The 23,197-nt window shown below is 37.9% G+C and overlaps 1 long non-coding RNA gene across 1 annotated transcript in view; it reads right to left on the bottom strand.

The window, feature by feature from the left end:
• Positions 1-444: 444 nt before the first annotated feature.
• LOC138844156 (uncharacterized) overlaps positions 445-23,197 on the bottom strand; it is a 39,693-nt gene continuing 16,940 nt past the window's right edge. Inside the window, exons 2-3 of the long non-coding RNA XR_011379694.1 lie at positions 1,646-1,697; positions 445-631 (exon numbers count right to left, since the gene is read on the bottom strand). This is a non-coding gene — a long non-coding RNA (uncharacterized lncRNA). The remainder of the gene's footprint in view (positions 632-1,645; positions 1,698-23,197) is intronic.

Genomic DNA, 23,197 nt, shown 5'->3' with positions numbered 1-23,197 from the left:
AATACAAAGATTTGAAATATGAAAGATGCATTAGATTTATTTATAATCATGTTTCTTCACTCAGTCCCCCAGCTATTTCGTTTTCGAACTTAATCCCTGAAATCTAATCATTTTAGAATCTACAGATACTATTTTCCTCCCATTAATATGCAATCTATTCTGTAATCATGAGGTATATAGAGACAGTTTTTAGTGTAACTAAAGCAGAAATGTAATCTAAATTGTCTATATAGTTTGGAGTTTTTTACAAATATGAGATTTTTTTGGTCGTAGATTACAATCATATCCACACCTAAGTTAAGAACAAAGCAATCCTAGTACTCCAAAAGTCCTCACCAAACATCGCATGTCATGGAACAACTTGAACTTTTACATATTATCAGTGGGAGTATGGCAAATGCAGTACTGTTTGAAATTTGTTTGCCATTAAAATAGAGAGAGAGAGAGAGAGATTAGTCTGTATGTCCTCAAAAACCGTTATTTTTTTGCTGGTATAACAGAGTAAAGGATACTGGGTGCTCAAAACAGCAAAAATATATTCCTCACTGTTCTAGAGGCTGGACTGGTGTCAACTAATTCAATTTCTGGTGAAGATTCTTTCTCTCACTTGTAGCCATCTTCTACGGCATCCCTATAAGGGGTAGGGAGAGAGGAAGAGGCTTATTAAAAATCATATTACAAATGTAAAAATACAAGTGTCAGATATATATACATATGTACATATGTATGTATATACAAATAATTGTCAAAAACACAATATGGAATCATATCTCAATCTCATAGTACAAAAATACATTTTTAATTCAAGATTCAGCAAATGCAAACCACAAAGGAGAATGCTAACTTGGAGAATATTAATGTTTAAAAGTTATGCTCAACAAACTAGACATGAAATCAATGAAAATAGAAGTAACCTACTAATAAAAGATACCCTCATTCTTTAAGACCTAGGAAAAAATAATATTCCCAATATGCAAATGTGCCAGTGAGCCTATACAACAAAACATCACAACAGTCCAATGGGAAAGTGGATGGACCACTGGAATTTTACAGAAAAGGAACTAAGAATGGTTAATAAACACAGGAAAAGATGCACCAACCCACAGACACCAAGAAAATGCAAGTTGAGCCCACATGGATGGTGTTTCTCTCTCTCTCTCTTTCTCTCTCTCTCTCTCTCTCTCTCTCTCTCTCTCTCTTGACTGGCAGAATTAGTGAGAGAGAGAGAGAGACAGAGAGAAAGGTTTTCCTTCCATTGGTTCACCCCCCAAATGCCGATTCGAAGCCAGGAGCCAGGTGCTTCCTCTTGGTCTCCCATGGGGTGCAGGGCCCAAGCACTTGGGCCATCCTCCACTGCCCTCCCGGGCCACAGCAGAGAGCTGGACTGGAAGAGAAGCAACTGGGACTAGAACTCGGCACCCCAACTGGGACTAGAACCCGGAGTACCAGCGCTGCAGGTGGAGGATTAGCCTAGTGAGCTGTGGCGCCAGCCCCAGATGGTGTTTCTCTCTCACCAGATATTAAACTCCGAAATATCACGTGTGTGAAAGGGTGCAAACAATCGCAGCTCTCTATGTACTGCTGCTGTGAATTTAAATCACATAGGCGACTTGGAAAGTTTACCTAGTAAAGGGGCCCCGTTTACCTAGTCCTGTGGCCAACAGTTCCACTATGTGGTCGTCCTATACCATCACCCCCTGAAAAGAGAGAAAACAGTCACAAACCTGCCATGTGTCAGAAAGTTTGTCAACACTGAAAACAAGTGACAATGAAAATGAATAACAGTAGGATAAGTATAATTACTTTTACATGTACTTAAAACTGTAACCTGCAGTGGAGATGAATGATCTGTGGTGACAGGTATCAACAATCTATCACTATAATTTTGAGTGAACAATACAGATACTGAAAGGTACTCCTAGTATAAGTCAAATTACTTTTAAGTTTCAAGCAATCAAAATAAAGCAGTATGATCAGAAATACAAAATAAAAATGAAGAAGGACAAGCACAAAATTCAAACACTACAAAGCTATAAACATGAAGGAAGTGGGAACAAAAGACTACAGCGCAGTGGAAACGATGCTTGCTCTGCTTAAAATATGAAATCCTGCAGTGGTAATCTTTTGACATATTTACAAAATAACTTCGAAAAGCTTATGGAAAGTATTGTGGAAAAAAACTATGTATGGACTTCAAAGATTTTTGCACCAAAAGAAACTTATTTTTAAATTTCATGTTCCACAATCTTTTTGAGGTGCCCTCATATTTTATAAAACTCTTTTGATTGTATTCAGTACTTCACAAAACAAAGAGAAAGTTCTTAAGAGCTAAAATGATCATAGCTAATACAATCTGAATTTGTCTGTTTGTGTTTCACAGTATCATTATCCTAAAATAGCACTGTTAACAAGGGTTTGTGAAGTTAACAGTGACATAAACAGGGCAAACCAGATAACCTGCAGACCCTTACTACGTTAATGTTGTATGAAATGTAGCTGTCAACTACACATATGTGAAAAGACAATAATTTTTCCCATTTTAAAAAAACTACCTGTTTTGAATGCAAACATGTGTCATAACCTGTAACAAAATAAGTAAGAACTTAAAAGTGACAGCAAAATCATTTCTGTAACATAAACATTTCTACAACATAACACTCCAAAATATAAATTTCTTTAGGGTAAATGAAGAAAATCCCTCTGCCACCTGTGCCTAACCTGTTTCCTTTCCTTGTGTTGAGAAAATAACCTGTGCCTCCAGGTTTATTTCCTATGCATATACATTGAGAAATGAAAAATTTAAAAAGATGACATAGATAAGCTATTTTATATTTACAGGAATAAAACAATTCTGTGCATTTGTTTCTAAAACACTGTTATTTTAACTTCAATGCGCTTTGGAGAACCTTCTTTGTACTTATTTTATTAAGCAACTCATTTTTAATTGTTTGCAGAAAACTTCTACCCACAATTTAGATCACTTCTTTACCTATGGATATTTTTGCTGTTTATGTTGCAACATTAGAAAAATGCAGCCATATGTTCCTGCATGTATGAGGACTCCCGTGGAAGCAGTAAATCACGCTCACAGGGAGACGCACACAGGGACAGGTGAAAGCAGAACATCTTTATGAGTATTGTATAATAATTCAGTACATGTGACCAGTATCAGCAGACCAAGTCAGACAATCGGCATGTCCTTTCCTTTAGCCTTTCTCTAACTAAGCAGCCCCTGTTCTTCATTACGTGTGTAAGATGCTGCTGGGAACGTTGCCACCCCAGAAAGACAAACACCACATGTTCTCACTCACAGGTAGAAGTTAAAAGCAGTGATCTGAACGTAGCACAGAGATCACCAGAGGCTTGTGAGTGGAGGAGAGGAGGAGCTTGGACAACAGCTCCACGTTTTTTGAGGTTTATGTCTTTGCAGGGACAACACGGCTGCTATAAGTCGGTAGCACCACCTAGTGACAGAGCATATACTTCCTGGAGGGGACATAGATGGGGGGGGGGGGGTGTGCACACACAGAGACCCTGGATGTGGATTTCATGAAGATTCTCCTAATAACAGGCACCATAGACTTTAAAATGCATGGTAGTTATTTCAAAAGTGATGTTCTTATCTTTGCTTCCAATGTTCTTAAGTTTTGTTCGTCAAACACTCCCTTTTCTATTGTCTTACATTAACCTTGTGTTATGATAAATAGAATAGAATTCCCCACACTTCTTTTTTCTTTAAGTTGGGAGACTCTATCTGCAATCTTGATCCTTTTATTACAATTTATAGTCTCATCAATTTGTGGTTCTAGAAGCATTCTCTGTTAGAGATCCTGGGATGCCATCCCCTGACATATCTTAATGTCTTTCTTTATGGAAGAGAAAGTAGAAATGGTTAAAAAGACGGCTCTGAAACGTGCACCATGAAGCACTCCTGGAGTATGCGATGGGGAATTTCTCTCTTTCTATGTAGTGCTCAGCACAGTTCTTTCCTGTGGCAAGGCAGCCACAGGTCCTTCAGCAAACTCCTATAACATGAAAACACTGAGGGGTTTGGAAGAGCCTTCTAGGAATGACAGCAAATTAACGTTGTAATGTAAGCTGTGGTTTACTAATGGCTCCTTGCGGAGATAGACACATCGAGGTGAAGCTCAAACAGCTATTTTCAAAGTGGAATTTTATTCAACAGACATAAGTTGCAATTATGCTAACATTATAATTATTCTAACTGCTAATTCACTTTTCAATATAAATACAATATAGTCATCTGTCAGAATCATATTCATAAATCAAGGGGCCCAGCAGGGTCTATAGACAAATATGCACTTTAATAAGAAAAAGTGCTGTGAAAGTGAAATAACATTCATGGTGCAGCCAGTAAATGCATTACAGGCTCAGTTGAAAAAGGAGACTTGTCACAGCAAACTCATTACACAGACAATAGGAAAGAACTTGGCATAATAGCAGGATGAATTTGGAAGAAAAGTGAAATTGTAAGCTGCAATTATTGCCTTATCCTATGGAGTGTATGGGCAATGGAACCACACAATCAAATTTATTTAATGGTGTTTTTCACCTCCTTTACTGCCTTGATAAAATGCTTTTGAGTATCACTAAATAGCTATATTATTATAACCATAGCATGGGGATTAGTTGGCAAAATAAAGTATAAATATAGGCATAGATATTTTCCATGTCATTCACATTTTTTTTTTTAGTTTTCCTAATCCATTGCACTCTTTGCAATAACAGTATTTTTTAAGTTTTATTTATTTGTTATTTGAAAGGCAGAGTTAGAGAGGGAGGGAAGGAGAGAGAGAATTTTCCATCTCATGGTTCACTCCCTAAATGGCCACAAGGACACAGGCTGAGCCAGGAGCCTCTTCTGCATCTCCCAAGTTAGGGCAGGGGCCCAAGCCATTCTCTACTGCTTTGCCAGGTGCATTAGCAGAGAGCTGGATCAAAAGTGGGGAACCCAGGAGTCAAATGGGTGCCCATATGAGATGCCGGTGCTGCAGACAGCAGCTTAACCAGTTGCAGCCATATGGAGTGAACCACCAGATGAAAGATCTGACTACCTCTCTTTCCCTCTCTCTCTGTAAGTCTGGCTTTCAAACTTAGTATGGAAATTAAAAGACATGCATGAGACATAGTTGTCCTAAAATGAATTGAGGTCAAACTTCCAATTTAGTACCACTACAATGTCTATATATCTCAAATTAAGATGTTCACATAATCTGTAATTTTAGCTTAATTCCATAATCTCAGTAGATTCTTTGTTAAGTGGAATTTCTATTGAAAAAAGGTCACTTAAATAAATTTTACTGGATAGCAACAATGTATTACAATTTATTCTCTTAAAGTAAAGTTAAATATATATATATTAAATATATTTATAAAATACACAGTAAAAATCTGTATATATATAACCCTATATTAAGAAATTCAGTGTTGAGAGCCTGGCACTGTGGCATAGTAGGTAAAGCCTCCACTTGCAGCGCCAGCATCCTATGTGGACGTTGGTTCGTGTCCTGTCTGCTCCACTGCGGTGCAGCCTTCTGTTGATGGCCTGGGAGGGCAGCGGGGGATGGTCCTAGTGCTTGGGCCCCTGCACCCATGTAGGGGGCCTGGAGGAGACTCTTGGATCCTGGCTTCAGATCAGCCCAGCTCTGGCTATTTGGGGAATAAACCTTTGATGGAAGACCTCTCTTTGTGTTTCCCGTTCTACCTCTCTATGACTCTGCCTCTCAAGTAAATGAATAAATATAAAAAAAAAAAAAAAGGAAATTCGATGTGAGAATTTAAGTTGTTGCAAATGGTTCAGTAGGAAGCAGCTTCTCAAGAGAGCTATGTGCTTGCATTCAGTGGTCCTGGAGAGCTCCCAGATCTATCAGGCTTCAGACTAAGAAACCACCAACATTGGTGGCTAATGTAATTCCTTAATAATCTATCCCATTAGGTTGAAATAAAAATGGTGGCAAATGTCACCATTTGAATTTTTCTAACAGAATTCAATTTTGATAATTTTTTAAGATTCATTTATTTTGAAAGTCTGAATTACAGAGAGGGAGAGAAGAAGAGAGGGAGAGAGGGAGAGAGGGAGAGAGGGAGAGAGAGAGAGAGGGAGAGAGGGAGAGAGGGAATCTTCAATCCACTGGTTCACTACCCAGATGGCTGCATGGCCAGTGCTGGGCCAGACCAAATAGGGATGCCAGGAGCTTCATCTGAGTCTTCCGCACGGGTGGCAGCAGGCCAGATAAGCACCCTCTTCTGCTGCTTTCCTCAGGTCATTAGTAGGGAGCACGGAACCAGTGCCCATTTGTGATGCCTGTGTTGCAGGCAGCAGCTTTATCTGCTTCTCCACAATGTCATCCCCTGTGTTGGGAACCCTTGGATGCTCATTGTTTGCACGATAAACTTGTGCTGTTCAATAGTGGTGGCTTCTGACCACTTGTAGTGTGGCTAGGGCAACGTATATTCTGTTTACTTTATTTAAATGTTTAAAAACTGGCACTGAAGTTATTGGAAAACTTTAAAGTGTTCTTGGAACAAGATGAATATATAAATCAATAAATTTGACTATAAGTGTACAAAATCTAAATACAGGTCATGTACTTTCAGTGAATGTTTAAATGTGTGTAGTGGGATTAAAATGCACACCAGACATTAAAAGTTAATGTGAAAAATGATGTGAAATATTTCCTTATGAATATATTAATTACATTTTAAATGATTTTATTTTTGATGTACTGGATTATGTAAAGTATTTCATTAAAATTTATTTTACCTGTTACACTGGTTAAATGGGAAGTCAGAAAATATAAAAGTACATACATAACTCTTTTTGTATTTTCATCAGTTATTCTAAGATATAATTTAGAAATCAAAGGCCTATATTTGATAAATTCTCCTGTTCTGTGGACACTTGAGTATGCTTCTTAATGTCATCCACACATACTACTTTCCATCAAAGGAGGATAAAATTCAAAGTGTGCCAGGACGGAGGCATTTCCTTCTCTTCCAAAGTCGATCGTGGCTCCTTTCACACTGAGTGCTATGTTCTGATGTTTTATAGGAGACGACTCTGACCACTTTGCTTATTTTTCTACATACTCATTGTAATTTCATTTTAAAGCTTCAGATGTCACAAATACCTTTTTCTAAATTTTACTGTGTGACAGTGTTAACTGTGAACAGTGGACAGTTTTAGGAGTGGCATTAAACACTGATACCAGTATAAATATCTGAAGACTTACATTCTTTAGATTTGTCCTGTGGTTTGGGGCAGCTTATCTTGTTTGTGAGTGTATCTGTAAATTCCGATTTGACATTTAAGTCATCAACATGGGAAATGACAGCATTGTCATGATTATGAAATGTTTAGAAAATTAATTGAGCTGAACAAACTCTGAGTATTATCATTGGACCTTGTGATTGTGTTCTATGAACTTGAAAAGAATACTTGACCGATTCACTTCAACATCTGAGATGCATAGTTTTTTTAATAACTGTTTCAATAATAATAACATGTAACAGCACAAAAAACTTTAACTCAGTTATTTGGTGTCACTTTCTGTCATTTCAGTCCTGTGGGACATAATCCTTGTCCGCCCACTGGTTCACTCCCCAAATTGCCACCAAGGTGGAGCAGGGTCTGTCTGAACTCAGGAGCCAGGAGCTTCTTCTTGGTCTCTCACGTGGTGTAGGGGCTCAAGGACTTGGGTCGTCTTCCATGGCTTCCCTAGGTGAATATGTCAGGGAGCTGGATGAGAACTGGAGCAGCTGGACCTTGAACCCATATGGATGCCAGCACTGTGGGCTGAGGCTTGACCGTCTATGCCACAGCACTAGCCCCTCAGCATAGGTTTAACACAGACCCTAGCGATGATGGCTGAGGTAAGTGGGGTACTCTGACCCAGGTGGGAGACCTGGAGAGTTTCCCTGTCCCTGACTTTAATTTGGCATTTGAGGAGTGAACTAGTGGAAGGCAGCTCTTTTTCACTGTATCTCTCTTTCTCTGTCTACCACTAAAAACATCCCTAAGTATTTCTGACATCACTATAAACAGGACAGTTGTCTTAATTTCTTTTCTAATAGTTGTTAGTGTATGAATATATAGTTATTTTGAAGCATAACTTTGAAGGTGGATAATTGAATGTGAACATTCTAAACATAGAAAAACCATTCTATCCTCTCTCCAGTGTTTCCTTTAGTTTTTGTTATGAAATTTAACAATAAAAACTATATTTTATTTTTTACCTGTGTAAAAATAGTCTTTCAGAGACTTTGGTCATTAACATTTAATTTAATGTCATCTTTTCATAATATATTTAAATGTTATGTTTGTTTTCACTGTGTATTTTTTGCTTTACTATCCCATTCTTGCTTTATTAAATTTGATTTAGCATTTACTGAATTGAATGTTTCAGTCATGATTTTCAGCTTGATCACAAGCACTGAGTATTTCCATAAATGAATAATCATTTCAAAACTTTCACTTTCATTACATTTATTGCTCTTGAAACAAAAATTCTTCACTTCTAGATTTTATTTATATTGTTGCATGAGATAAATCTGAGATGAATCTGTTTTTTTTTTTGTTCTTTTGAGAATGAATTGGACCTTAGTATCCCATTTTTGTAGCTTGAAACATTCTCTTTTACGGTTTTCACTTTGGGGATATTATCAATTTTATTAAATCTCATGTAAATTTTAGTTGACTTACCATTGGATTTAGCTTTGCTCTTTCAAGCCCCAGATCCAGAGATTATAGTTAGAATAGGAAGGCTTTCTGTTGCCATTTCTAACTGTTGCTCACCACCTGGGCCTCCACAGTGCTGGTTTCTCCTGCGCTGAAACCCATCTGCTTTGCACTGGACACGATGTTCATTTCGTGTCATCATTTTCTGCCATGTTCTCTTTTTTTTCATTTCTTTCTTTTTATTTACCTCTGGTTCCAGAACATTTCTCAATTTTGCCTTACATATTACTAAAGAAAATCTGTATGCCCCAAGAGCACTAGGTACAATTAATAGTCTCAGTGTTTAAAGAATTTAGTCGCTTTAGTTGAGAGAAAAAATTCAACCCACCCCTACTCCCCAGTGTGACTTATCCTTCTTATTCTTTAATTTTTGGTAACAGGAGTTATCACTTTCAAATATCCTACCGAAGTTACTCTTTATATTAGTTTAGTTGAGAGATAGATGGGGGAGAAAGAGAGAGAGAGAGAGAGAGAAGGAAAGAGGGAGGGAGGAGTGAGGGGGTGGTAGAAATCAGGACCCAGTTAAAGCCAAGAGCCAGGATCTCAACCCAGGTCTCTCATATATGGGTTGCAGGAATCCAACTACTTGAGCCATATCTGCTGCTTCCCAGGGTACCCATTAGCAAAACACTGGAAACCAGAACCCATGCCCTCCGATACAGGGTGCACCATTCCAGCCACATTTTTTTTTTTTTTTGCTTTTTTAACATTTTATTTTAGAATAGTTTTAAATTTACAAAAAAATTATAAGAGTAGTAATACAAATAGTTCTCCTATACCCATCACCCCAATTTTTTCTATTAACATCTAACATTAGTATCCTTGTCACAATTAATGAACCACAGGCAGCTTCTCTTATGTTTTCATACAAACTCCTTTCACCTGCTCACCCCTCCACCCTTCAGTAATCACGCATTCTGTGTTCATATAGAGTTATTTTTTTAAATTTTGTTCCCACATACAAGAGAGAACATAAAGTATTTGTCTTTCTGGAGTGTTTCATTCTACATGGAGTCCTTCATTTCAATACATTTTTGCTGCAAATGACAGGATTTAATCCATTGTGTGGAGGGATAATATCCCCTTGTGTATAGAGACTACATCTTCTTTATCCGTTCATCTGATGATGGACACCTTGGTTGATTCCACATTTTGGCTATTGTGATAGACATGATGAAGCAGGCACTGATCTCCTCTGAGGAGAGGAAATGAGCTGAGTCTGTGCCAAGAGAACAGAAAAACCTCCCCTCTGATAAAAAAAAAAAAAAAAAAAAAAAAAAAAAAAAAAAAAAAAAAAAAAAGAGAGAGAGAGAATACCTGCCCAACCTGGGTGTCACCTTAACCCTCCCTTGACCCTGGAGCACTGAACAGAGCTCCCTGGCCACACCCACAACACATTCCCTTAAAGCAGACACTCCACTAATCCACACAGACATAGTCCAAAGAAAAAAGCCACCACAGGAAAAAAAAAAAAAAAAAAAAAAAAAAAAACAAGAAACCAAAGAGTATCTCCACAAATGCCAAATAATAAATGCACCAATTCAAGAAACAAGAATAAGGAACAAAACATGGTGCACCCAAAAAGTACAACACTTCAATACCAGATTGTGAAGATGAAGAGTATGAAGAAATGCCAGAAATGGAATTAAAAAAAAATGATCATCAGATTACTTAGAAGTAATCAGAAAGAAATGTACAAACTAATGAAATCCATACATGACATGAAAGAAAATTTCTCCCACGAAGTTGAGATCTTAAGGAGTAATCAAAATGAAATCATGGAAATGAAGATTTCAATAGAAAAAATAAAAATATGGTGGAGAGTGTTAACCATAGAATTAGTAAAGCAGAAGAAAGAACATCTGACTTAGAAGACAAAGCACAGGAAATTACACAGTCAGACCAAACACAAGAAGAAGAAATTAAAAACTAAAAAACACCATTGGGAATCTATAACATACTATCAAATGACCCAACATATGGGCTCTTAGAATTCTTGAAGGCCAGGAAAGAGAAAAGGATTAGAAGGCCTTTTTAGTGAAATAATAATAGAAAAATTCCCTAATTTGGAGAAGGGGACAGCCAAACACAGGAAGCACATAAAACTCCTAATAGACATGACCAAAAAATATCTCCACCGTGACATATTTCGATCAAACTCTCCACAGAAAAGCATAAAGAAAAGATTCTAAAATGTGCATGAGAGAAATGAAAGATTACTTTTAGAGGATCTCCAGTTAGACTCACAGCAAACTTCTCATCAGAAACTCTACATACTAGGAAACAATGGTGAGACATATTCCAAGTCTTTAGAGAAAAAAAACTGGGGGCCGGCACTGTGGTGCAACGGGTTAAAGATCTGGCCTGAAGCACTGGCATCCCATATGGGCACTGGTTCTAATCACAGCTGCTCCTGTTCTGATGCAGCTCTCTGCTGTGGCCTTAGAAAGCAGTAGAAGTTGGCCCAAGTCCTTGGACCCCTGCACCCATGTGGGAGACCTGGAAGAAGCTCCTGGCTCCTGCCTTTGGGTCAGTGCATCTAGAGCCATTCCGGCCATCTAGGGGGTGAACCAGCAGATGGAAAACCTCTCTCTCTCTGTCTTTACCTCTCTCTGTAACTCTGTCTTTCAAATAAATAAAATAAATCTATAAAAAAGAGAGAAAAAACTATCAACTCAAAATACTGTACCCTGCAAATCTCTCATTTAATAATGAAGGTGAAATCAAGACATTCCATAACAAATAGAAATTAAAATAATTTGTCATGAATTGTCCAGCTGTGCATAAGATGCTTAAGGATGTGCTGCACATAGAAACACAGAAACATGGTCATCACTATGAAAGAAGGTAAAGGAAGAAAATATCCCAGTACAAGTACAAAGGGAATCCAAAGCAAAAAAAAAAAATAGGAATATTTATGGAAAATTGCAGCACAAACTCACTACTTATCAAGAGTAACTTTGAATGTAAATCTCCTCAACTCTCCACTTAAAAGACACAGACTGGCTGAAAGGATTAAAAAGCAAAACCCATCTAGGCCAGCACCATGGCTCACTTGGCTAATCCTCCACCCGTGGTGCTGGCACCCCTGGTTCTAGTCCCGCTTGGTGTGCAGGGTACTAGTCCTAGTTGCTCCTCTTCCAGCCCAGCTCTCTGCTGTAGCCCAGGAGGACAATGGAGGAAGGCCCAAGTGCTTGGGTCCCTGTACCCACATGGGAGACCAGGAGGAGGTACCCAGCTCCTGGCTTTGGATTGGTGCAGTGCTGGCCATAGCAGGCATTAGGGGAGTGAACTAATGGAAGGAAGACCTTTCTCTATGTCTCTCTCTTAATGTCTATAACTCTCTCTCTGTCTTTCTCTCACTCTGTCTAACTCTGCCTGGAAAAAAAAACAAAAATAAAAAAAAATTAAAAAAAATCTATTTGCTGCTTAAAAGAAACATGTCTCACCAACAAAGATGCACATAGACTGAAAGTGAAAGTGTGGAAAAAGGTATTCCATGTTAACAGAAACCAAAAAAAAGCTGATGTAGCCATACTAATATCAGACAAAAGACTTTAACACATAAACTGTTAAAAGAGACAAAGAAGGGCACTAAGTAATGAATAAGGGATCAATTCAACAGAAAGATGTAACTATTATAAATGTATATGTACCTAATTACAGGGCACTTGGCTATTTAAAAGAAATGTTAATGGATCTTAAAGAAGACATAAACTCAAATACAATAGTAATGGGGGACTTGAATACCCCACTTTCAGCAATGGACAGATCAACCATACAGAAAATCAGGAAGGATACAACAGAGTTAATCAACACTGTAGAACAAATGGACATAACAGATACCTACAGAACTTTCCATTTTACAGTTGCAGAATATACATTCTTCTCAGCAGTGCATAGAACTTACTCTAGGATTGACCACATGCTAGGCCATAAAGAAAGTCCAGCAAATTAAAAAAAATAATACCATGCATCTTCTTGGACCACAGTGGAATGAAGCTGGACATCAGGAACTCAGGAATCTCTAGAACATATGCAGTCACATGGATTCTGAACAGAAAGCTCATTAATGAAAACTGTGTCATTGAAGCAATCAAAAGAGAAATAAAAAAAAATTCTGGAAACAAAAGAAGACAACAATACAAAACATCAAAACTTATGGGATACAACAAAATTGTTGTAGTAGTTGGTGTTCACATCAAAAAATAAGAAAAGTACCCAATAAATGAGCTACTCGTGTATCTCAAGGATCTAGAAAAACAACAGCAAACCAAACCAAAAACTAGTAGGAGAAAAAAAGAAAAGAAGTAACTAAAATTAGAGAAGAACTAGTCCCGGTCAGGGTGTCGGATTCTGTCCTGCTTGCTCCTCTTCCAGTCCAGCTCTCTGCTATGGCCCGGGAATGCAGTGGAGGGTGACCCAAGTCCTTGGGCCCTACACCCACATGGGAGACCAGGAGAAGCAACTGGCTCCTGGCTTTGTATCAGCATGGTGCGCTGGCCACAGTGTACCAACTGTAGCAGCCATTAGGGGGTGAACCAACAGAAAAGGAAGACCTTTCTCTCCGTCTCTCTCTCTCACTGTCCACTCTGCCTTTCAAAAAAAAAATTAGAGAAGAAATCAACAAAATTGAACCCCCCCCCAAAAAAAAAAAACCCAAAAGATCAGCAAAATGAAGGGCTGTTTTTTTTTTAATAAGCAAAATGGCCACACTATAGGCCCAACTAACCAAAAAAAAAAAGAGGGAAAAAGCCCTGTTAATAAAACTAGAGATACTAGAGATGAAAAAGAAAATGTAACAATGGAAATGACAGAAATGAAAAGAATTATCAGAAATTACTACAAAGAACTGTATGTCAAAAACCAGGAAACCTAAAAAAAAAAGGATAGATTCTTGGACACATACAACCAACCTACATTGAGCCATGAAGACATAGAAAACCTAAACAAACCAATAATCAAGACAGAAGTTGAATCAATAATAAAAACCCTCCCATCAAAGAGTATCCAAGAACCGGATGACTTCATTTCTGAATTCTAATAGATGTTTAAAGAACTAACTCCAGGAAATTGGTCTGTAGTTCTCTTTCTTGATTGCATCATTTTCCAGTTTAGGAATTAAGGTGATGCTGGCTTCATGGAAAGAATTTGGGATAAATCCCTCCCTTTCAATAGTTTTGAATAGCTTGAGAAGAAACCCCAGAAAGTATGCAAACACATGGAGACTGAACAACATGCTCCTGAATGAACAATGGGTCATAGGAGAAATCAAAAAATTTCTGGAAGTACACGAGGATAACAGCACAACATACCAAATCTTATGGGATACAGCAAAAGCAGTGTTAAGAGGAAAGTTTATAGCAAAAGGTGCCTACATCAAGAAATTGGAAAGGCACCAAATAGATGAGCTTTAAATTCACCTCAAGGACCTAGAAAATCTGCAGCAAACCAGACCCAAATCTAGTAGGAGAAGAGAAATAATTAAAATCAGAGAAGAAATCAACAGGATTGAATCAAAAAAATAGCAAAAAATCAGCCAAACGAGGAGCTGGTTTTTTCAAAAAAAAAAAAAAAGAAAAAAAAAAAAGAAAAAATTGATACCCCATTGGCCCAACTAACTAAAAAAAGAAGAGAAAAGACACAAAGCAATAAAATCAGAGATGAAAAAGGAAACGTAACAACAGACACCACAGAAATAAAAAGAATCATCAGAAATTACTACAAGGACTTGTATGCCAGCAAACAGGGAAACCTATCAGAAAAGGATAGATTCCTGGACACATGCAACCTACCTAAATTGAACCAGGAAGACATCGAAAACCTAAACAGACCCATAACTGAGACAGAAATTGAAACAGTAATAAAGGCCCTCCCAACAAAAAAAGCCCAGGACCAGATGGATTCACTGCTGAATTCTACCAGACATTTAAAGAAGAACTAACTCCAATTCTTCTCAAACTATTCAGAACAATCAAAAAAGAGGGAATCCTCCCAAATTCTTTGTTTTTATTTATTTATTTATTTATTTATTTATTTATTTTTTAACTTTTATTTAATGAATATAATTTTCCAAAGTACAACTTATGGATTACTATGGCTTCCCCTCCCTACCGTCCCTCCCACCCACAAAACTCCCCTTTCCCACTCCCTCTCCCCTTCCATTCACATCAAGATTCATTTTCGATTATCTTAATATAAAGTAGATCAACTTAGTATACATTAAGTAAGGATTTCAACAGCTTGCTCCCACACAGAAACATAAAGTGAAAAATAATAGATGATTTTTTTTAAATGATGATGAAATCAGATCAGACCTATTGTCATGTTTAATCCCAGTGAGAGTCAAGTTGGGAATTGATAATTTCTTTTCTTTTTTTTTTTTTTTACAGAAGATCAGTTTAGTATGCATTAAGTAAAGATTTCAACAGTTTGCACCCCCATAGAAACACAAAGTGAAATATACTGTTTGAGTACTCATTATAGCATTAAATCTCAATGCACAGCACATTAAGGACAGAGATCCTACATGAGGAGTAAGTGCACAGTGACTCCTGTTGTTGACTTTACCAATTGACACTCCTGTCTATGGCATCAGTAATCTCCCTATGCCCAGTCATGAGTTTCCAAGGCTATGGAAGCCCTCTGAGTTCTCCGACTCTTATCTTGTTTAGACAAGGTCATAGTCAAAGTGGAGGTTCTCTCCTCCCTTCAGAGAAAGGTACCTCCTTCTTTGAAGACTTGTTCTTTCCACTGGGATCTCACTCACAGAGATCTTTTGCCAGAGTGTCTTGGCTTTCCATGCATGAAATACTCTCATGGGCTTTTCAGCCAGATCCGAATAACTTTAGGGCTGATTCTGAGGCCAGAGTGCTATTTAGGACATCTGCCATTCTATGAGTCTGCTGAGTATCTCACTTCCCATGTTGGATCAATCTCTCCTTTATTTATTCTATTGGTTAGGGTTAGCAGGTACTAGACTTGTTTATGTGCTCCCTTTGACTCAGTCCTTTCATTATGATCAATTGTGAACTGAAATTGATCACTTGGAATAGTGAGATGGCATTGGTACATGCCACCTTGATGGGATTGAATTGGAATCCCCTGGTATGTTTCTAACTCTACCATTTGGGGCAAGTCAGCTTGAGCATGTCCCAAATTATACATCTCTTCCCTCTCTTATTCCCACTCTTATGTTTAACAGGGACCATATTGCATTCCCACCAACAGTGGGTTAATGTCCCTTTTTCCCCACATCCTCGCCAGCATCTGTTGTTGGTAGATTTCTGCATGTGAGCCATTCTAACCGGGGTGAGGTGAAACCTCATTGTGGTTTTGATTTGCATTTCCCTGATTGCTAATGACCTTGAACATTTTTTCATGTGCCTGTTGGCCATTTGGATTTCCTCTTTTGAAAAATGTCTATTGAGGTCCTTGGCCCATCTCTTAAGTGGGTTGTTGGTTTTGTTTTTGTGGAGTTTCTTGATCTCTTTGTAGATTCTGGTTATTAACCCTTTATCTGTTGCATAGTTTGCAAATATTTTTTCCCATTCTGTCGGTTGTCTCTTCACTCTCCTGACTGTTTCTTTTGCAGTACAGAAATTTCTCAATTTGATGCAATCCCAATAGTTGATTTTGGCTTTGACTGCCTGTGCCTCCCGGGTCTTTTCCAGAAATTCTTTGCCTGTGCCAATATCTTGAAGGGTTTCTCCAATGTTCTCTAGTAACTTGATGGTGTCAGGTCATAGATTTAGGTCTTTAATCCATGTGGAGTGGATTTTTGTGTAAGGTGTAAAGTAGGGGTCTTGCTTCATCATTCTGCACGTGGAAATCCAATTTTCCCAGCACCATTTATTGAATAGACTGTCCTTGCTCCAGGAATTAGTTTTAGATCCTTGATCAAATATAAGTTGGCTGTAGATGTTTGGGCTGATTTCTGGTGTTTCAATTCTGTTCCATTGGTCTATCCATCTGTTTCTGTACCAGTACCATGCTGTTTTGGTTACAACTGCCCTGTAGTATGTCCTGAAATCTGGTATTGTGATGCCTCGTCCAGCCCTGCAAAAGATGCTTAAAGATGTGTTACACACAGAAACACAGAAACACGGTCATCAATGTGAAAGAAGGTAAAGGAAGGAAACCAAGGAAGGAAACCTCACAGCAAAAGATCACAGGGAATTCAAAGCATATATTAGAACTTATCTTGGGCAAATGGCAGGGCACATTGAACGTGAATGGCCTGAACTGTCCAGTTAAAAGACACCGTTTGTCTGATTGGGTTAAGGAACAAAACCAATCTATTTGCTGCTTACAAGAAACACATCTTTCCAACAAAGATTCATACAGACTGAAAGTGAAAGGCTGGAAAAAGATATACCATGCCAACAGAAATGAAAAAAGAGCAGGCGTAGCCATCTTAATATCGGACAACATAAACTTTACCACAAAAACTTTTAAGAGAGACATAGAGGGGCACTATATAATGATTAAGGGATCAATAAAACAAGAAGATACAACATTTATCAATGTATATGCACCTAATTACAGGGCACCAGTTTATCTAAAAGATTTATTAACGGACTTAAAGGGAGACTTAGACCCCAATACAATAGTACTGGGGGACTTCAATACTCCACTCTCAGAAATAGACAGATCAATAGGACAGAAGATCAACAAGGATACAGTAGATTTAAACGACACTATAGCCCAAATGGATCTAACAGATATATGCAGAACTTTCAATCCTACAGCTAAAGATTTTACATTCTTCTCAGCAGTACATGGAACCTTCTCTAATTGACCACATACTAGGCCATAAAGCAAGTCTCAGCAAATTCAAAAGAATTAGAATCATACCATGCAGCTTCTCAGACCATAAAGGAATGAAGTTGGAAATTAGCAACTCAGGAATCCCTAGAGCATACACAAACACATGGAGATTGAACAACATGCTCCTGAATGAACAATGGGTCATAGAAGAAATTAAAAGAGAAATCAAAAATTTTCTGGAAGTAAATGAGGATAACAGCACAAAATACCAAAACTTATGGGACGCAGAAAAAGCAGTGTTAAGAGGAAAGTTTATATCAATAGGTGCCTACATCAAGAAATTGGAAAGGCACCAAATAGATGAGCTTTCAATTCACCTCAAGGATCTAGAAAACCTACAGCAAACCAGACCCAAATCTAGTAGGAGAAGACAAATAATTAAAATCAGAGAAGAAATCAACAGGATTGAATCAAGAAAAACATTACAAAAATCAGCCAAACGAGGAGCTGGTTTTTTCAAAAAATAAAAATATTGACACCCCATTGGCCCAACTAACTAAAAAAAGAAGAGAAAAGACACAAAGCAATAAAATCAGAGATGAAAAAGGAAATGTAACAACAGACACCACAGAAATAAAAAGAATCATCAGAAATTACTACAAGGACTTGTATGCCAGCAAACAGGGAAACCTATCAGAAAAGGATAGATTCCTGGACACATGCAACCTACCTAAATTGAACCAGGAAGACATCGAAAACCTAAACAGACCCATAACTGAGACAGAAATTGAAACAGTAATAAAGGCCCTCCCAACAAAAAAAGCCCAGGACCAGATGGATTCACTGCTGAATTCTACCAGACATTTAAAGAAGAACTAACTCAAATTCTTCTCAAACTATTCAGAACAATCGAAGAACAGGGAATCCTCCCAAATTCTTTCTATGAAGCCAGCATCACCTTAATTCCTAAGCCGGAAAAAGATGCAGCACTGAAAGAGAATTACAGACCAATATCCCTGATGAGCATAGATGCAAAAATCCTCAATAAAATTCTCGCCAATAGAATGCAACAACACATCAGAAAGATCATCCACCCAGACCAAGTGGGATTTATCCCTGGTATGCAGGGATGGTTTAATGTGCGCAAGACAATCAATGTGATACACCACATTAACAGACTGCAGAAGAAAAACCATATGATTATCTCAATAGATGCATAGAAAACATTTGATAAAATACAACACCCGTTCATGATGAAAACTCTAAGCAAACTGGGTTTGGAAGGAACATTCCTCAATACAATCAAAGCTATTTATGAAAAACCCACAGCCAACATCCTATTGAATGGGGAAAAGTTGGAAGCATTTCCACTGAGATCTGGTACCAGACAGGGATGCCCACTCTCACCACTGCTATTCAACATAGTTCTGGAGGTTCTAGCCAGAGCTATTAGGCAAGAAAAAGAAATTAAAGGGATACAAATTGGGAAGGAAGAACTCAAACTATCCCTCTTTGCAGATGATATGATTCTTTATTTAGGGACCCAAAGAACTCTACTAAGAGACTATTGGAACTCATAGAAGAGTTTGGCAAAGTAGCAGGGTATAAAATCAATGCACAAAAATCAACAGCCTTTGTATACACAGGCAATGCCATGGCTGAGGAAGAACTTCTAAGATCAATCCCATTCACAATAGCTACAAAAACAATCAAATACCTTGGAATAAACTTAACCAAGGATGTTAAAGATCTCTACGATGAAAATTACAAAACCTTAAAGAAAGAAATAGAAGAGGATACCAAGAAATGGAAAAATCTTCCATGCTCATGGATTGGAAGAATCAATATCATCAAAATGTCCATTTTCCCAAAAGCAATTTATAGATTTAATGCAATACCAATAAAGATAACGAAGACCTTCTTCTCAGATCTGTAAAAAATGGTGCTGAAATTTATATGGGGCACAAGAGACCTCGAATAGCTAAAGCAATCTTGTACAACAAAAACAAAGCCGGAGGCATCACAATACCAGATTTCAGGACATACTACAGGGCAGTTGTAACCAAATTCTTTAAATGAAGCCAGCATCGCCTTAATTCCTAACCAGAAAAAAGATGCAGCATTGAAAGAGAATTACAGACCAATATCCCTGATGAACATAGTTGCAAAAATCCTCAATAAAATTCGGGCCAATAGAATGCAACAACACATCAGAAAGATCATCCACCCAGACCAAATGGCATTTATCCCTGGTATGCAGGCATGGTTCAACATTCGCAAATCAATCAATGTGATTCACCACATTAAAAGACTGCAGAAGAAAAACCATATGATTATCTCAATAGATGCAGAGAAAGCATTTGATAAAATACAACACCCTTTCATGATGAAAACTCTTAGCAAACTGGGTTTGGAAGGAACATTCCTCAATACAGTCAAAGCAATTTATGGAAATCCCACAGCCAACATCCTATTGAATGGGGAAAAGTTGGAAACATTTCCACTGAGATCTGGTACCAGACAGGGATGCCCACTCTCACCACTGCTGTTCAACATAGTTCTGGAAGTCTTAGCCAGAGTTATTAGGCAAGAAAAAGAAATTAAAGGGATACAAATTGGGAAGGAAGGACTCAAACTATCCCTCTTTGCAGATGATATGATTCTTTATTTAGGGACCCAAAGAACTCTACTAAGAGACTATTGGAACTTATAGAAGATTTTGGCGAAGTAGCAGGATATAAAATCAATGCACAAAAATCAACAGCCTTTGTATACACAGGCAATACCATGGCTGAGAAAGAACTTCTAAGATCAATCACTTTCCAATAACTACAAAAACAATCAAATATCTTGGAATAAACTTAACTAAGGAGGTTAAAGATCTCTACGATGAAAATTACAAAACCTTAAAGAAAGAAATAGAAGAGGATACCAAGAAATGGAAAAATCTTCCATGCTCATGGATTGGAAGAATCAATATCATCAAAATGTCCATTCTCCCAAAATCCATTTATAGATTCAATGCAATACCAATAAAAATACCAAAGCATTCATCTCAGACATGGAAAAAATGATGGTGAAATTCATATGGAGACACAGGAGACCTCAAATAGCTAAAGCAATCTTGTACAACAAAAACAAAGCTGGAGGCATCACAATACCAGATTTCAGGACATACTACAGGTCAGTTGTAATCAAAACAGCATGGTACTGGTACAGAAACAGATGGATAGACCAGTAGAACAGAATTGAAACACCAGAAATCAATCCAAACATCTACAGCCAACTCATATTTGATCAAGGATCCAAAACCAATCCCTGGAGTAAGGACAGTTTAAATAAATGGTGCTGGGAAAACTGTATTTCCACATGAAGAATCATGAAGCAAGACCCCTACCTTTCACCTTACACACAAATCAACTCAACATGGATTAAAGATATAAATCTATGGACTGACATCATCAAATTATTAGAGAACATTGGAGAATCCCTGCAAGATATAGGTACCGGCAAAGACTTCTTGGAAAAGACCCCGGAAGAACAGGCAGTCAAAGCCAAAATTAACATTTGAGATTGCATCAAATGGAGAAGTTTCTGTACAGGAAAGGGACAGTCAGCAATGTGAAGAGGCAACCAACAGAATGGGAAAAAAACATTTGCAAACTATGCAACAGATAAAGGGTTGATAACCAGAATCTACAAAGGGATCAAGAAACTCCACAACATCAAAACAAACAACCCACTTAAGAGATGGGCCAAGGACCACAATAGACATTTTTCGAAAGAGCAAATCCAAATGGCCAACAGGCACATGACAAAATGTTCAAGATCACTAGCAATCAGGGAAATACACATCAATACCACAATGAGGTTTCACCTCACCCAGGTTAGAATGTCTCACATACAGAAATCTACCAACAACAGATGCTGGCGAGGATGTGGGCAAAAAGGGACATTAACCCACTGTTGGTGGGAATGCAATATGGTAAAGCCACTATGGAATTCAGTCTGGAAATTCCTCAGAAACCTGAAGATAACCCTACCATACAACCCAGCCATCCCACTCCTTGGAATTTACCCAAAGGAAATTAAATTGGCAAACAAAAAAGCGGTCTGCACCTTAATGTTTATTGCAGCTCAATTCACAATAGCTAAGACCTGAAACCAACCCAAATGCCCATCAACAGTAGACTGGATAAAGAAATTATGGGACATGTACTCTATAGAATACCATACAGCAGTAAAAAACAATGAAATCCAGTCATTTGCAACAGAATGGAGAAATCTGGAACACATCATGCTGAGTGAATTAAGCCAGTCCCAAAGGGACAAATATCATATGTTCTCCCTGATCGGCGACAACTAACTGAGCACCAAAGGGGAAACCTGTTGAAGTGAAATGGACATATGAGAAACAGTGACTTGATCAGCCCTTGTCCTGACTGTTGATGTACAGTGTAATACTTTATTCATTTTATTTTTTTTTTTGTTCTAGTACTATTGGTTGAACTCTGTAATTAACACACAATTTTCTTAGTTGCTTAAATTTAACTGAAAAGTGATCCCTGTTAAATATAAGAGTGGGAATAAGAGAGGGAGGAGATGTACAATTTGGGACATGCTCAAGCTGACTTGCCCCAATGGTGGAGTTATAAACGTGCCAGGGGATTCCAATACAATCCCATACAGGTGGCATGTACCAATGCCATCTCACTAGTGTAAGTGGTCAATTTCAGTTCACAATTGATGACACTGATAGGTCTAAGAGTCAAAGGGATCACACAAACAAGACTAGTGTCTGCTAATACTAACTGATAGAATCAAAAAGGGAGAGAACGATCCAACATGGGAAGCAGGATACACAGCAGAATCATAGAATGGCAGATGTCCTAAACAGCACTCTGGTCTCAGAATCAGCCCTTAAGGCATTTGGATATGGCTGAAGAGCCCATGAGAGTATTTTAAGCAGGGAAAGCCAAGACACTCTGGTGAAAAAAAAAAAATACCTAAATGAAAGATCTCTGTGAGTGAGACCCCAGTGGAAAGAATGGGGCCATCAAAGAAGAAGGTACCATTCTCTGAAGGGAGGAGTGACCTTCCACTTTGACTATGACCCTGTCGGAATAAAATCGAAGTTGGCAAACTCAAAAGGCCTCCATAGCCTTGGCAACTCATGACTAGAGCCTAGGGTGATTACTGCCGCCATAAACAAGAGTGTCAAAATGTTAAGTCAACAAGAGGAGTCACTGTGTACTTACTCCTCATGTGGGATCTGTCCTTAATATGTTGTCCAATGTGAAGTAATGCTATAACTAGTACTGAAACAGTATTTTACACTTTGTGTTTCTGGGTGGGTGCAAACTGATGAAATCTTTACTTAATATATACTGAATTGATCTTCTGTATATAAAGATAATTGAAAATGAATCTTGATGTGAATGGAAGGGGAGAGGGAGTGGGAGTTGGGAAGGGTTCGAGTGGGAGGGAAGTTATGGGGGGGGAAGCCATTGTAATCCATAAACTGTACTTTGGAAATTTATATTTACTAAATAACAGTTAAAAAAAGAAAAAAAGAAAAAAAGAAAAAAAAAGATCTCGAGCTATAAACATTGATTTTTCTTTTTATTTTGTTAGTTCTTGAAAGTCATTCAGTCTTGTTTTTTTTCAGTA

This window comes from Oryctolagus cuniculus, chromosome 10, assembly GCF_964237555.1.
Source record: "Oryctolagus cuniculus chromosome 10, mOryCun1.1, whole genome shotgun sequence".
Taxonomy (NCBI): Eukaryota; Metazoa; Chordata; class Mammalia; order Lagomorpha; family Leporidae; genus Oryctolagus; species Oryctolagus cuniculus.
The sequence above is the reverse complement of the archived record's forward strand: the minus strand, read 5'-3'. Positions and strand labels throughout refer to the sequence as shown.